Source organism: Cavia porcellus, unplaced genomic scaffold (genome assembly GCF_034190915.1).
Source record: "Cavia porcellus strain 051 isolate PalLab524CR breed Dunkin Hartley unplaced genomic scaffold, mCavPor4.1 scaffold_9, whole genome shotgun sequence".
Taxonomy (NCBI): Eukaryota; Metazoa; Chordata; class Mammalia; order Rodentia; family Caviidae; genus Cavia; species Cavia porcellus.
Window position 1 is genome coordinate 91177866 of NW_026947492.1, and position 14488 is coordinate 91192353.

The 14488-nt window shown below is 52.1% G+C and overlaps 1 protein-coding gene and 1 long non-coding RNA gene across 9 annotated transcripts in view; both read right to left on the minus strand.

The window, feature by feature from the left end:
• Window positions 1-14488, minus strand: part of Nav2 (neuron navigator 2) — a 669303-nt gene that overhangs the window by 331226 nt on the left and 323589 nt on the right. The gene's annotated exons all lie outside the window — the stretch shown is intronic.
• Window positions 1-14488, minus strand: part of LOC134477738 (uncharacterized) — a 78977-nt gene that overhangs the window by 49608 nt on the left and 14881 nt on the right. The window contains exon 1 of the long non-coding RNA XR_010049936.1: window positions 1-14488. This exon is cut by the window's left edge and continues 47613 nt beyond it; it is cut by the window's right edge and continues 14881 nt beyond it. This is a non-coding gene — a long non-coding RNA (uncharacterized LOC134477738).

Sequence of the window (14488 nt, forward strand, 5' to 3'; positions counted from 1 at the left end):
AAGGTAATTAATGCTGAGCTACCTAATTCTGAATTCCTAATGATGCTCTACTTGCATTAAAATAAGGTCCCGGGCATGTGTGACAATTAATTTTGCTATAGTTTGAAAAAAACACACACACATACACATGCACGTATACAAACACACACACACACACACACACACACACACACACACACACACATGCACATGTTTGCATGTACACACACACATGCACACACACTCACACCCCAAAGCCAATCACTTGGGGAGACACTCAGGAACCATCTGTCACCCAAACATGGGGACTCCACTGTGTGACCTGCAGGCTGTTGCACTGTCAGGCACTGTCTTGTGTAAAGTCACATCTCTAGGAGGAAGTCCAGAGAACAAATCTGGATCAGAAGATCCGACTGACCCCAGCTGGCACCACTGGCCTTGCAGGAGGCCGTGAAAAGGACTGAGACTGTGTTTGATTCTACAGCCTTATTTCCTGTTCACTGTATGTCTAGGACAAGCTACTTCTCTTTTCTCAGTGCCTTGATTTTGTAATCTGTAAAATGGGCAGATGGCCAGAAATAAAATAATGTTGCTCAAAACACTCTGGAAACTACAGGAGCTAGTGCTTTGGTAATGGGCATGAGCCTCGACCCCCACCCAAAGGCTGCCTGGTTCTTTACATGAGGACTGTTTGTCCCCCGTATGGGCCTTTCAGTGTCCAAAGTCAGGGTGAGCACTGGGGCAGGTACCCTGGGGAACAAGGCCAAGGCCAACACAAGGCACAGTAAAGATGACATTCAGGGTGCACAGTGCTTTTAGGAGCTGATGACACCATTTTAATTTTTTGAAACCAAAAGAAAACAGTGAATACAGTCCATCCTGGATTATCTCAGTCTTATGCCAAGGTAGTCACAAAACATACTTTTTAATGTACTATTTTTTTTTCTTGTTTTAGTGAAGGAGAAAATCCATGAAGGCAACAGTGCTGATGGCCCAGGAAAGCCCTAATGCCACCTTCCCTTAGTCCACTGTTAATAAGTACAAGCAGACTTCCCTTGTCACCCTTCTGGGGTTCCGAGTGGGGGCTCTGGGGACTGATGGATGATCCTGTAACATCTGAGCCTTGGAGAGTCAATGCCCCTGTTCAAGGAATAGGTGAGAATTCCAGACACCGTGCAGGCTGAAGCTGCACAGGGGTTCTAAGCAGTTCCTGGGTGCCTCGGAATCACCAGCACCCTGCTAACCACTGGTCTCATCTTCAGGTGGAGATCGTTTCTCCTCCCCCTGCCGGTGGGAGTGTGAGCTGATCCACAGCTTCCAGAGAGCCATTCTGCAGTATTTAAGCCAAATTTAAAAGCACATGTTTTAACCCAGTAAGTCGGTTTCCAGAAGTCCTTTCATCCACGGTCTGTCTCGTCAACTATACAAAGATATAGAAGTCACCAGGGCACCATTCATCATTGCAAAGGCCCAGAGCCAGCAGAATATCCTCTGGGAGGGCAACAGCACAGCGAACTGTGTGGGTCCTAACACTGTCCAGGAGACTGTGAGACACACCCCTGACTCCACATCAGGGACACCTGAGAGATGGGAGACAGGAAAGAGGCCTCCAGGGGACAACAAGTGACACCCACCCAGGGGAGGACCTCAATATGCTTGTTCTTGTACAAAAGTTCCCGAAATGGTACAAAACAACTGTTCATAGAGGTGAACTGCTGCGACAATAGGAAGGAGGGAAAATGAGGTTACTGGTTTTATACCCTGGTTATAAATCTTTTGAAAAGCTTTTTGTGTCTCTTACCTTTGAATTAAGATTACTAATGGAAATCCTGAGGGAAAAGAGAACCTTAAAGGCCACTTCGGGGCCTGCGCTCCTCCACCCTCAGCACTCTGCTCTCTCTGTCTCCGTGGGGTCCCCAAGGGAGGGCCCAGCACCTTGGAAGAATTCGGGGCAGGGAGATGATGATGTGGGAGCCTGCAGCTGGCTCAGGGGAGTGAGCACCTGCCTGGGTGTCTGGGGCGGTGAGCAGACACCAGCCCTGAGGCAGAAGTTGGGGTTTGAAACCAAGCCTGCAGCTCACAAAATGAGCAAACCTCCAAACACCCCAGTTCCCTCACCTGTAATATGGGAACCGTCACAGCACCCTTCTGGGGCTGCCTGGAGGAAGAAATGAGATGGGCTCCAGAAGGATATCCCGTACCTCACATAACACTAGGTGCTCCACGAAACCAACTGCATCTGGAGCCCCCAAAGGAGGAGAGGGTGTCATGGGCGAGGCAGCCCTTGGGACCTGTGGGATGTGCATGGCATTAGGACCTGAGGCTGGGAGGACCCCGCTGGACCCAAATGGGCCACAGCCAATGTGGCAACAGACCCTCGGGGCTCCTTGGGCTGGATCAGTCCAGACACTGCCAGAGCAGGATGGTGAGAAGCCACTAGGAAAACTGCCTGGCGCAAACATGGGGCTCTGTGTCCAGCAGCAGAAGGGAAGAGCAAATGCTGTGTGTCCAGCCAGCACATTCCTGGGCCTGCAGACTCAGCTCTCGGCCATGTCCAGCCCTGGGGCAAGGCTTCACCTGGCAGTCCGGCATTCTGTCCCTTAGTGAGACCTAGACTTCTGTCCTTTGAGGAAACACAGGCACGGGCTCAGAAACAATTGTGGCAGGCACAGAGCAATGTCACCAGAAGGTACCTTGTGCAAGGAGGCTGCAGGCAAGGGAGGACCAGCAGGGGTGAGATCCCAGCATTTCACCCACATGGAAGACATTTGGGGCCAGCAAAGAGGGAGTACCCAAAGTCTGCACCTGTCCCCAGTCCTTGATGGGCTTGAGCAGTGGGGGTTACAATAGGCCAGAACCCGACTTGCAGGCCCGGAAGTACTGACCTCACCCGCTCTTGCAACCACAATAATCTTCACCTCCTGCATCAGGGGGTTGCACTCTATGAAGCCTTTCACGGGAGCCTCACATCTCTGGGGAGACGTGGACAACTGTCACAAGAAACGGGCTCACGAAGTTCTGTCATGTGTCTGTCGTCCCAGATGGGTGGGCAGGATTTGAACAGAGGCTACAGGACTCTTCTCATGGCACTTTCCCTTCCAAATCTTGCTACTTTCCTCTTTCTGATCGCACTTTTGCGCTTAACTGAATTGAACTCTGCATTCTCAGGCATGCCAAGCGCCTTAAAGGAGACACTGCGGCAGCCTCTGTGCATGCATTGCTGTGAAACGCCACAGGGTGGCACTAGCAGATACTGCTTCCAGAGAGGTGGCCAAGGGGAGGCCAGAACAGGAACCTGTCTGCCCTGGCTTCTCACTCATGTGTGGATTGGGTGGATGGGCAAGTGAGGAGTCTTCTTGATTCTCTGCCGTCTTGGGCAGGAGGGTAAAGGGTGACTGTTCTCATTATCTAGTAATGGGAAGGCTGGAAACCAGGCCAGGCCTCGGTGGAGGGAACCAGCTCGAGGTGCAGCCAGGGGGCATGCATGCTAGCCTCAGCATCCTCCCTGGAGCACCACAGCGAGGGTGCCAGGTGTCCCCGATCCTGGACTCTGGTAATGAGCACTGTGAAGCGAATTCTGTGTTCAGTCTGGCCATTTATTGGGCACTGGCTGTGTGTTCTGCACACACCACCTTTATTTCCCGATGAAGAGATGTTAGCCAGTGTCACAGAGGAGCCAATGGAGGCTGTCGGGTCTCACTTCCCTCCCAGACTGATGGCTGCTGCTGGAAACAGCACAGACACGAGGTTAGGAGCTTGGGCTCTGGGGCCAGGATGCCTGAGTTGCCAGCCGGGCAACCCGGAACGTGACAATCAATGCTTGGCGCCAGTTTCCTAATTAGTAAAGGTTTAGAGGCTTTTCTCGAGAACTGCAGGCAACAATATGTGAAACATGCCCAAAGCATGGAGATGGGTAACAGGTGCTCAACAAATGTTTGCTACGGTTACTGCCTGGGCCACTAAATCAAATGCTCTCTGCGGTTCTGTTCTGGTACCACACTCTTCCCCACGGTGGTCTCCAGCTCGGGAGTAAATCTCCTTCCTGAAGGTGTTCACCATGTTTTCCGAACTCTGTTCTTTCCCCTTACGATATCCCCTCTGCCTAGAATGCTATTTACCTACTTCTTTGGAACAAACCCCTCAAACTTCAAGACCCGCTGCAGATTCGTAGTCTGCCATGGATTCATCCTCCATGGACATTTTACTGCGCTGAAACTCCCGCAGGCACTCGTCTCTCCTGCCACCTCGCTTCAGGCTCTGTAGTAGGTGATCCCAGATCACAAAGTGCCAGCAATGCCCTCTAGCCTCACTGCTGCCCCGCAGCAGGTGTCTGCTTGCAGCTCTGATGAGCACGGGACCTTTCTCCTCTCCTGAGCCACCAACCAGGACCAGTGCATTTCCCTCTTCAAAGTCCCCTTTAGGGACCGTATGAAACTCAGATTCCTGAGTACTGATTCTAAGCCCAAAGCTTAGATCTTTCCAGGGCTCTGGTACTGTTCCTTGGCTCAGTTTGGGTGCGTCTGGAACTGCCATCTTCTTCTCCCCACTTCAGAGGGACCAAAGAGCTGAAGTCTTTTCTCAGGTATCCCCAAACCCATCCCACACTCCTCGCTCACTGACAAGCAAAACTTATATTCCTCGAGGGTCCAAGCTGCTGGCCAGGGGGCAAACAACTTGAGGTAGTGAGGACAGTGGCAAACAGAGCATTGTTGAATGAAAAGTGTTGTGGTGCACACTTGTAATCCCAGCACTTGGGAGGCTGAGGCAGGAGGATCACTGAGAGGTCAAGGCCAGTCTGGGCTACATAAGTAAGTTCAAAGCCAGCCTGAACTGCATAGTGAGACCAGGTCTTGAAACAAACAAAAACAGAAGGATTTAGGATCCTAGTATAACTTATAAAGCAGAAATTAAGAGGGGAACAGATCTGAGTTTGAATCCCCCGCACTCTTTCCTGTGTACTTACCCCTGTCTCATTAAAACAATAAAATGAGCACACTGAAATTGCCGTGAACAGTAAATGAACACGCAAAGAGTCTCACAGAGAACCTGGTACCTCTGAATGGTCAAAAAATGACTTTAGACTTTGTAAATCAAGGAGGATGACCCCAAGGAAGAGGGCGAGATTTATTTACATTCGGTGCACCTGCATGGCTCCTTCTGCTATGAGCTGTGTGTTCCCCCTCGCTGCCTCCCCTTCTCCCAACAGAAACTGATGGGATGGGTGGCAGGGGCATATCCCGCAGTACCAGCTGCCAGGGGAGTCCAGGGACACCCTGCCCTGTTGCAGGGCCTTGGGAGGGGCCCCACATGGCAGGAGAGTCCTCCTCTTGTGTCCACTGCAGAGCAGCACCTTGTAAGAGCCTGTGCGCTGAAACCTGAGTGGCTTCTCCTGAGGACAGGGACCACGCTCCCTCAGAGTGGCCAGGAATTGCCCTCCCTGGTCTCCATCGGGAACAAGCCACCTCTGCCAACTTCCCCTCTGGGGTCTGCCCTCAAGTACCAATCTGGGAACCTGTGTTCTCTGTCAATGCTGCTTTCTCCTTGAAAAACCCACCCGCAAGTTTCTCTTTAGGAAAAGCCATCAGCATCCCTCTCTGATCTCCATCTTTTCTCCAGACCCACGCAGATGGAGCTATCTTTCATCTGCCGGATGTGCCTCTCCCTCATCTGTCACTCACATTAAAAATCTACATCTCGCAAACTGGAAATGCAGCCCGGCAAGGTGGACGGGCTTCCAGGTTCCTCAGCAGATAGGTGTCTGGTGGCCCTGCCCTGCCTGGGTTGTGCCATAATGGGTGGAAAGTGCCCTGGCTGGCACAGAAGGGGCAGAAGAGGCTGAAAGATTCTCAAGCTCAAAGGAGCTCTTCTTCCACCATGGAAGTTTCCAGAAAACCGAAGCTCCCTGTTAGAAGCATCCAAACTTCCGTTTTAGCCTTTTGATCTTCAGAGCTTTATCTTCTGTCTTCACACCTTCTCACAACCAGAGGCATGGGCAACACAGCCAGCACCAACTGCTCCAAGGGCCGCTGGGGCAGCAGCGCTCAGGCCCCTCTTCTTAGCTATCTGATGGTCAGAAGTGCCACCATCAGGCATCCACAGCACCTGCTCATCCCAGCCCTTCCCACTGGCTCCTTCAGATCTGTTCAGGTCTCAGAAGTCAGATAATCACTTGCAATCATCACGACGCATTGGGCTAACTGCATCCCTTGCTGGATTTTATTTAACCCTCTCCAGCCCCTGCCCTGACCAGGCGGGCAGGTTTGTCAGTGCTTCTGAGATGAGAAAACTGAGGTTAGAGTGTAAGGTCCCGGCCCAGAGTCATGGAGCTAAGAAGAAGCGAGGATGGTTCTGAAATTCACGCTCGGTGACCCCGACGCCCGCGATCACCAGGTGATACCACTTCCCAGCCTGTTTCCCTGCCATGCATGTCTACAGATAGACAGCCCCTCCCTGCTTCCCTTTCCCTTCCTCCTCCTGTGATGATGTGGTTAATGCCTGGCTTCCCCCTGCAGGCTGCAAGATCCCCAAAAGCTGCGATTCTTACCTTATTCGCCCTGCCCCCACCCACAGCCTGGTACACATCTAGCTGTGCTCTCTTCTTCATTTATTTTTTCTTATTTCCATGGTCATTTTTGTCCTTGAAATTGAGTCTTTTTCAACTTCTTATAAATCTCCTCCCAGCCTGGGACATCCCCAGATGTCCCCAAATCTGACCTACACCGACGGCGTTCCTGTCCTCAGCTCTCCTTCAATGCCCTGTCTGAACTGCCCATTCGTGGTGTCACCCAGACACTTTGAGTTGCTCTGGTGTGGCCTTGGGTTCTCTGGCTGGGTCCTGATACAGGGGAGCAGGAGAACAGGTCTCCTGGTAGCTCTCCCGCGGACTGTCACCTTGGTCCACTGACACGGTGCTGGCTCCTTGACATTTGGCAAGAAGTGTTTTATATTTAGATAGGTGCACCTTGAAAAGTATTTTCCAGATGCCCTGTTTATATTGGGGTGGGGGTTCCCTGCCTACGCTACCCTAAAGGTAACATTATGGTCATGACAGCTGTAATCAACATTTCCAACAGCACAGCTCGGAAGAGATGATGATTTCTTGCAAGTCTAGGCTTTGCGGGGTGGGGATCTGAGTTTGAATTCTGGCTCTGCGTTTTACCAGACAGGTGACATTTGATAAGTGCCTTTCCTGTCCCCTGGGAAGCATGGGCACTACAGGATAGGAGAGCTAGGACAGTGTTTTGAAGGCCCCCAATCTTCCCTAATTACTCACATTTTGAGTTCTGACTCCAGATGGCTGGGGAAGGCAGGCTGACAAAATGATGATGAATGTAGACATCTGTCCCAAGTCCCAGCCCTGCTGCCACTTAGCTCTCTAATTCTTAGCAAGTCAATTCTACCCAGGAGCCCCCAGCAATCCCTTCTGTACAATGGATCATATAAATGTCATTTCCCGGTCTTCTTACTCTCAGAGATCTCGAAGAGTCTCACCCTGAAAATCCTAGCCCTCACCAGGCTGTCAACAAAGGATGACTATTAAACCTGAAACTGACCTCCGAATAATCAGTGTGTCTGCCTAGCACACCCAGCACAGAGCCAACGGGACGCAGGAGGCCAGGACTGAACGGTGACGTGCAGAGACGAGCTGGCTGAGTCACAGGGACTCAGAGGAAAGTTCTATGACATGAGCAGGGGAAGACTGCCACCTGAACACAGCCCAGGTCTGGGCCTCACACCATGGTTTTCATCATCTATGACCTGTCCTGTCCCCAGAACCTAACAAGCAGGCAGACGGATAGTCAGCATCTCTGGTTTTCTGGAAAGGAAGCTATTTTAATCCTTGCAGCAGTGGAAACTGCATAAATTAACATAATCTCAACTTCTCCAACTACTTTCAGGTTTTTTTTTTTTTAATCTTTAAAAAAATATCTCACAATCCAAGGCTCTGCCCGGTTTCTTTCTGGAGGTGGCTGACACAGGGGGTGGCACACCTGGGCACAGCCACATCCTGGGTGGGGACATGAGCTGAACTGTCGCCCGCATCCTCTAGGGGTCCCCTCTACCCTTTGAGCTTCCCTGGGCCCCAAGCCCTCTGGGGGAGACCCTGTACTTCTGCAGGCCGATGGCGATGGTGGTGGCCTTGCAGGTGGCATTGCTGTGGCCCCCTGCAGCACAGGACAGCCCCAGCACACCAGCTTCTACCTCCCCCCTGTGCCAGCCTCCCAACTGCCATTTGTTCTTCCCATCCCTGCAGGTTATTTTTACCACGACAGGAAAAAAAAAGTGATGCTATTTCTCTGCATTTTACCCTGAAACAGTCTCACCCGCTCCCTCAAAAAAGCATCCGACAGATGGCTCTTTTCCCTTGTACTCAGAGAAGCAGCAAAACCGGGCTGTCGGCAGGTTATCAAAACGCATGCCTAGTGCACGAAGAATGGCTTCCGTCTCCTTTGTTCAGAATGGCACGGAGGTTAGGGGTTCAAGCCCTGGCTCAGCTATCACTGTAGAATTCCAAGGAAGAGACTTAGACTCCTGGGGCCTCGATTTAATCCTGTATAAGAAGGGTTCATGACAAGGCTTTTTATGGAATAGCTGTGAGGACTGGATTCACTAGTCCAGTGCCTGGCACTTAGTCGGTCCTCAAGGAGTATTGGCCAGAGTGCTTCATGCCTCTGATGCAGAATGCTGGGGAGTAGGAAGGAATTGCTTGAAGAGCCCTCTACAGTGCCAGAGGAAGAGGGATGCTCTAGGGCTGGGCTGAACCTGACCCCTACCATGCATCTGGCCAAGAATGCCAGAGAGAGAGAGAGAGCAAGCAAGAGCCCAGGCTAAGCTCATGGGCAGCCTGTAAGGAGCAGTGCTGGGCTGTCCAGTCCCAGGCTTGGTCCAAAGCCCCTATGGAAGTCTCAGACCCGAGTGGGACTGGGGCAACAAATGCAGCTCACCCAAATGAGCACTACTAGGTGTGGGACCCTACATTAAGCACATCGGAGGCCTTCTCTTGATTCCTTCACCTGGACGAGTCAAGGAGGGTATTCCAGCATCCCCAGCTTACAACGAGACGGAAAGGATGGGGAAGTGAAATGACTCATCCAAGAGCATGCAGCAAAGTGGTCTGAGGTCTGGATTGAGTTCTGGCTTGGTCAACTGCTGGAGAGCTGGTGTGTCACCGACTACAGGCTCCAGGCCCTGGGGTATGGAGGTGAGGTCTATGGGGCGGGGCGGTGACCATTCATATCCTTTTCCATCCAGTGGGGCTATCACCACTCATAATCCAAACTTCATCAGCCAAGCTTCTGGAAATCTCTGTTAAGTGGGACTTGTGTTGGAACATGGGCTTGAGCATTGGCTGCTTTACATTGGCTTAGGACAGGGGCCAGGGGTACCTGGTGACGGGCGGGCCAGCAGGCCCTGCCTTTGCCAAGCTGACCCCGAAGGCCATCATCCTCTCCATCTAGGGCTGTGGTGAGGACCTGTAGCTGGCTGGGGCTCAAGGATTCCGCCTTCCACCAGTATCACAGGTCCATCTTAACAGAGCATTCACATAATCACGAGTCTACCTTTGGCATCTGGGTCAAAGTTTCATCAACCCTCACTACCAGGAAACTGGCTCCCATTTTGGAGTTACTGAAGACCCTCCCATCCCTTCATCCTCTTCCCAGCCAAGCTCTAGCCCAGCCCTCCTTCTCCAATGACATTTGGGGGTTTTGGTGGTAGAACTCAGGGCCCTGCGCATGAGCACTCTGCCGCTGAGCTACACTGCCAGTGCCTTCAATGACCCTCGGATCTGATTCTTCCTATTCAGTTTCAATGCCCGCCCCTATTTCAGGTCCTATTACTACCTGGAGACTCAGTTTCCCCATCTGTAAAACAGGGTTTATAATGTTCCCTACAAGACTGTTGCAAGTCTTAAACAAGTTTATACATGTAAAATCCTCAGCAAAGTGCTGGTACACAGTAATCACCCCTGCACGCTGGCCGTGATCTGCAGGGCTCTCCCATCACCACCAGCAACCCCCAGGGAGGCCTCCAGGCCCTGAGCTTTCGAGTTTCTTGAGAATCTCATGGGCACTATTTTCGGCTTGCCCTCCCCTGCTCCGAATTCCATCATGGCTCCCCGCTTTCTGGGATGGAGACCAAATGTCCCTGCCTGGCCTCCTGGGCCCTCCTCCTCCAGCCTCCAGCCTCCTGTGTGCAGCGTCACCTTTCTGTGTGTCTCTGGGGAGAGCGAGACTCCTTAGTGTCCTCCTTCCCCACACCACAGCCAAGTTTAGTCCTGTTGGCCACCTCTTGACCAGTGCTTCTGGCCCTGGAAAACCCTCTTTCTCTCCTGTGTATCTAAATCCCTTTCTGCCTTTTAAGGAAAGAGGTAAGCTCTGAAAGCTTGATCTCCCCGCAAGCCTCAGCCCTGTGTTCTGAAGTTGGACACCAATGACAGCAGGTGGCAGGTAGTAGCTTATGTCTTCCCCTGGAGCCTTGAAGGCAAGCATGTGCCGTCTGTGGTTTCAGTTTCCTCTAAAACATGCAGACCTCGGTACCTGAATGACAGCAAAGCCAGAGAGATTTGCACTCAAAACCCAGTGCTGTAGCCAGGTTCTGTGGCGCATGCCTATAATCACAGCACTCACGGAGGCTGAGTCAAGAGTATCACAAGTTTAATACATTCATGATGGGGCTATAATTTCTCATATCTCATTGCCCAGTGCCTGTGAACCACTGGTGGTACATGCATGCCTCTCCTATTAGGTGGCATGGGACAGTTCTATCATTCAAGTGGGGGGAGGGTGTTACACCCAATATATACTACAAACCAACCCCACCCCGCCCCCCAAAAACGGTGCTATGTACTAGTCATAGGACCCAGGTAAAACCAACAAACCTCTGTCTCATTTTACTCATCTGCCAAATGGGTCTAAGGCTTAAGCTCAGAGAGCAGCGGAAGGAGCACCCTTGACCTTCTTTCTGATACAAGCACCCAGCATGGTCAGTCAGGGCCAGCACCCAGCCCACCCCTTGGCCCTCTGGGGCCACTGAAGAACAGGTTAGTAAGGTGCCCCACAGGGTGGTGGCAGATGGCCCATCTTAGCCTCTCCCCAGAAATACACCCCTTCTCTCAAAACTGCTTTTGTGTTCAAGGCAATACAACGAGTATCCATGCTAACAGCACAACCACGCAGGCATCAGTAACAAAAAGGTTTAAAAGGGCAATAAAACCCTCAGACTTCAAACCCAGCAGCAAGTGTGAGGTGTGTGAGCCTTAGATTCCAAAAGAAGGTCCTTTTCCCTGACTTGGAGGACAGGTGGGGATGGGATGGGCATGACATAGACAGGGAAGCCAAGGTCTTCAGGACACCACACATCTGCACAAAAACACAGCTGCACCCCTGAGTCCAGGTGTTCCCCAGAGGTGTTCGGCTGAAATCCAGAAGCAAAGTTCCCTGAAGACAGGTGGCCAAAGGCATCCTGAGAAAGGCTATACTCTCTTCTGCTGCCCCTGTGTGGGCCAGTTCTTACCCTCTCTGACCTTGGCATTCCACCTGATAATTAGCACTCATGAGCCTGGTAGGCTCACTAAGACCCTTTAAGAAGCTGCCCACTTCTGCGCATTGCCATGTGCCAGGCTCCACACCAAGCACTTGGTGCAGACACACATGGTCTCTGTTCATTTTCTCAGTCACACCCAGGAGGCCCCATTTCACAGAGAAGGAAACAGGCAGAAGAGGTCATACAGTGAAGATAGGGCTTGAACCTGAGCCATTTGCCTCTCCAGCTATTATCACTTACAAACAGCAAAAGGTTATATGGGATGGGACCCCCTAGGTCCAGGGCCATGGTTCTTTCTCTTCAGCTCCTTCCCCTCTTCTATGTGTATACACACACACACACACACACACACACACACACACACACTCATTGCATCTAGAACCCTACAACTGGCAATACACGATGGGCACAAGTACTTAGCATCTCACCGGATTCCCACAGGCAAGAAATATTACTTCCACTTTACAGGAGGAAAAGCAAAGCTGTAAGCTCAGGGTCTTGCCTGGGGCCACACATGCAGTCAGCTCAGTGACATGGCCCAGGTTTCCTGTTGCATCCCCCGACTCCAAGACCCTCCCTCTGGTTCTATGGTGAGAGCCCTCAAAGCCTTCCCGCACCCCTGAAGGGCGTCTGCTCTCTGGGATCACAGTGGCTCTTTTGCCCAAATGCTTGCTTCCCCTGCTAACCAGCCAGTGTGTTCCCTTGAGCCCTGGGACCCATTTCTACCACTGTGATACACGCATGATCAGAAGAGGTCCCTGGCTAGAGCTGCATCCCCCCTGCCCCCAGCACAGGAACTGGATAGAAGGACACAGCCCCTAGAAGCAGGGTGCCATAGGTAGTAACAAGGTGAGCAACAGATGCCTTTTAGGAAGCTCCCCCTAAGGGCAGCCCCATTATTTTATGTAATAGGCAGTCAAGGTTGGAGAGAAGATGCAGGCAAAGCCCCCTCCTCCCCGTGCCCTATGGTACCTCAGTGGCCTCAGGAAAACCCACAGCACCCGAGTGTTCTGCCTTGGGTGTCCAACATGGCTGACAGATTTAGTAAATAAGAATTGACGGTGCCCAGTGCCATATGAATTCCTGATAAATGATAAATAATTTTTAGTGCAAATGTGCTCCAGGATGCTTGGATCAATGAACCCATATCTTGGTTCCAGCTTTGACATTTATCAATATTTGTCACAGACATAAACATAATTTAAAAATTATTCATCACATATCTGACATTCAAATTGAATCATGTGCCTTGGGTTCTATCTAACATCCCTGTCTGTGGGTGTCCTAAGCTACTGGGGAGAGCATGTCGTGTCTCCAAAAAGCCTGAAAAGGATGTCCCTGGGGATCAGGGGACACCACGAAAGACTAAGCATTGTTGTAGGTGTCCAGCAAGAAGGGTGTGTTCAGCGAGGGTGAGCAGGCCCAGCAGCGAAGAGGGACAGCAGCAAGTGAGGTCTGGGGCACTGGTCCCGGGGTACTGGGTCCCCTCCGCCCTCTTGGCATAGGCAGGAATGCAGAGCCCACCCGACTGCACCCATTAGGCAGAGCTGACATTTCAGAGCGCGTCAGAGGTGCTGGCAGCCTGCCCTGGAAGTCAGCATTTACTCTCTGAGCCAGCACTGACTGCCCAGCCCTGGCCCTCTGGTCTCAATGGAGTGAGGGCCCCAACAGGCTCATTGTCACCAGGCCCAGGCCACCTCAATGGGGCCATTCAGGGCACCAGAACAACCCCCCCGGGGGGCACTTCCTCCTCCCACCCCAGAACGCCCTGGGCTGAAGCCTTCGCCAGTGTGGGTGGGGGTCTGGCTGTGGGGACAGCAGCTGGCAGCCAGGGCAATGACACTGAAGGCTGGATTGTCAACAGAGGGCACAGAAATGCCCCTCAAGTCCTGGGCTCCAGGGCACAGTGCCCACAAGCCCTGATAAAGAAGCAAAGTCACCATCACGCTCACAGGGGAACTGAGGCTGATTTGCAGGAAGCCTGAGCCCGGCTCTGCCATGGCCTGGCTGCATGGGAAGGTGCAAATCACCTCACCTCTCTGGGCTTCTCATTCTTCATCTGGAAAACAGATCATGGCTTCAACCCAAGAAGCAAGGCCGGACAAGAGGCATCAGCACACCTGAGCCTGAAGCCTGTGTACCAGAGGTCTGAACAGGGGTTCCTGTCCCACCTCTCTTTTTCTAACTCTATCTGACCCTCAAAGACCTTCCAAAACTTGCTCTCCTTTGGCACAAGCCGCAGGATGAAGGCCACTGCAACTCGTGTCCCTTTATCCAGGGACGCAGGTCCCCTGCAGACTCAAGATGCCAGCTGCAGCTCTGTGAGCTCAGGGGAACACTCAAACATAGAAGAGCACACCCCATTTCCTAAATCTTTCTCCGTGGTCTCTCGTCCCAGATTGAGCCTAAGCCTTTCTACTCTTCTTCCCTTTTCTCTCCTCCTTTTTGCTGTTTGTTCATCTGTTTTGTGACATAGGGTCTCACTAGGTAACTCACAGGGATCCTCCTGCTCAGTCGCCTAGTGCTAGGTTTGCAGGCGTGTACCGCATTCCAGCTTCTTTCTCCTTCCTCTGCTTCTTCTCTTCCTCCTTTTCAGTGGAGTATGTGGACAACAATCCACACATCCTGATGTCTCAGTGAACATAGAAAGAGATGCTAAACTCCAGCTGCACTGATAGGCAAACTCAAGCCTGTTGGTTCGGGCTTTCAGTGGGACATACACACTTCATCTGGAGTCACAGTGAGTCCTGTCTCATGGCTGGCGTCTGTGTAGTGTCCACCCTACCTGGCAAGCCAGCTCACAGGGGCAGGAGGGAGAGCCAGGGCTTCCTGTCACCAAGCCTTTCCACCATCTGTTCCTCAGCCTAGATCCCAAATGTGCTGCCCAGTTTCCTCTGGCTCCAACACAGGTAAACCCAGCCTCTCCAGCTTCATGCAGGACCCTTTCCCTGCAGGCCCAGAGTCA